Below are 2,497 nucleotides of genomic sequence, written 5' to 3'. Positions count from 1 at the left end.
GGATTTTCAAGCAAGATCGTTGCCAGTGCCCCTGAACTGGCTCTTGTGCGGGTGGCACATAAAATACATCATTTTGAGCGTGGCCATTGCCAGTACCGCCTGACTGGCCTTCGTGCCGGTGACACGTAAAAGCACCCACTACACTCTCTGAGTGGTTGGCGTAAGGAAGGGCATCCAGCTGTAGAAACTCTGCCAAATCAGATTGGAGCCTGGTGTAGCCATCTGGTTTCACCAGTCCTCAGTCAAATCGTCCAACCCATGCTAGCATGGAAAGCGGACGTTAAACGATAATGATGATGATGATGATGACATTCTCTCTCTCTCTTCAAATTTTTTACTGTCCATGTCATTGAAGACATGGTGTTTGAATTTCCCTATACCACATTCTTGGTGATAAATGTCTGTTAATCCTTCTCTAAAGGCATCTTTCAAATGTAGTTAGGACTTTGTAGAGTAAAATCAGCACTTATTTCAGTTACTTGACTCTGTCTCCAAATCTGTATCCTAATGCCAATCGCAGAAATCCTTACAGGGACTCAAATTTGGTGGAGAAATATATGATTTAATGGGGCCCCCCCCCCCCCAATATTTGACTGGCATTTATTTTATCAACATCAGGGAGCTGAAAGAATAAGTTAAACCAGGTAGGATTTGAATTTACAGTGATTATTAAAATGGGAATGAAGCCACAAATTTTAGTACGATGGAATGGTCAGTTATATCCAATCCCATACTTCATTCTTAAATTGCTATTTTATTGCCTCAGAAGGATGAAAGGTAAAGTCAACCTTGGAGAGATTTGAACTTATTCTGTTATTTATTATTAATTATTATATTATTGATATATGTGTATGAGAGACAGATGGAGGCCAAGAAATGATCTTGCAACCTCTAATTTGAGTGTGTGTGTGTGTATATGTGTGTGTTTTCTCCAGCAATTCTTCTGCTTTTGTGATTTCTCATGTCTTGGGATGATGGTTTGGCTCTGGTTAAAACAGTCTAGATTTGTGGTTAGCATAACAATTCTCATTTCTCTGATATGACAGTCTCGCATCATCAACTTCTAATAAGCATAAACTTGTATCTTTGTATGTCAGATATTGCACATCTGCACACAACACACTCCAGACAGACATATTACAGTTACCACAAATACATTCAGCTTCTTTGTTTGTTTTTCTCTCTCCACATTTATCTACATTTCTGTGTTATTCCCATTTAAATACTCTCTGTACTTCACTTTATTATCACATACTATCGAAATACTCTCACTGATCTTTGTAAATATCATTTCGTTGGCTGGTTTTGTCTATGGCAAAATTTGAACTTGTCATTGCAACCTACTAGAACACTGGTCAGTTAAATGCCCTCTTGCTATGGTTCTCATTTGCAGCCTGGTGGACAATTGTACCACCTGATACAGCTGTATAGCTGTAGCACATTAAGGCACAGTTTACCAATTGATATATAGGTATCCCTCTTTTTAAATGGACTCTACTTTCACATGGTAATTGTTTACAACAAAATAGGCTGTTCTATTTCATGGGATCTATAGTAGTTTTTTTTATCTAAAGGCTTAACCAAGGGAGAACAGACAGTGTTCCAAGGCCCTTTTCAGGATCTCTGAGACTGGTAGGAAGAAGGAAGCTATCCTCAGACAGACCTAACTCAAAGGTACCAAAAGGCCAGAAGATGATGGCATGCTTAGAGTTATGTTTACCATTTCCATGTCTTAATACTAGCTGACTGAAATGTACCTGCCCATAGTACCTATCTTCAACTTGGTAGAATAGGTCTTGACCACAGACGCAGCACTGTGTCTGTGACTGTTTATAAACTGTCATCTCTTCCTTCTATTCAACACAACATTGCCTTGTGACCCTAAAGACTACTGAGCAACAGTAGTTTACCCCCTAGCCTACCACTCCACTTCCATTACAAGACTCAAACTATTGGTCCATCAGTATGTACCTTGCTGTACACTAAATTTCTTCTCTAATATTTAGATTTATGGAGTTATAACCACTAGCTGTAATCTGAATTTGAACCTGTTGCAGCCTTTTTCACAATACTTTCTGTATCAGATGCTCTCTTCTTGCATCCAGACTTCCCACAATCTTTTCTTTCACAAGATAGCAAAACCTGATTCCACTGGTGCTTGTATTTATAACAAAACCTACTGTCTTATATCTGAAATAAAACTGTCATCTTTGTGTATCAACAAACAAGGATATGACATCTAAAAAGGCAAAAAATTATGTGGACAGGATTGCATTTGTGTTTAAAGAGATTTATGAATATGTGGGATTACTATTTAATGAATCCATAATAAACTATGGAACTATCCCCAACAGTGACTAATATATATATGGTTTTACTCTTTCTCTTTGCAATAAAACCACTAAATTATTATTGTAAAAAGAAAAAAAAAATATGTCAATGCTGAGTATCTGAAACATCATTGAATTTAAAATACAACTGTTGCTCCAGTTTGTTA

This window comes from Octopus bimaculoides, chromosome 8 (assembly GCF_001194135.2).
Source record: "Octopus bimaculoides isolate UCB-OBI-ISO-001 chromosome 8, ASM119413v2, whole genome shotgun sequence".
NCBI lineage: Eukaryota > Metazoa > Mollusca > Cephalopoda > Octopoda > Octopodidae > Octopus > Octopus bimaculoides.
The sequence above is the reverse complement of the archived record's forward strand: the minus strand, read 5'-3'. Positions refer to the sequence as shown.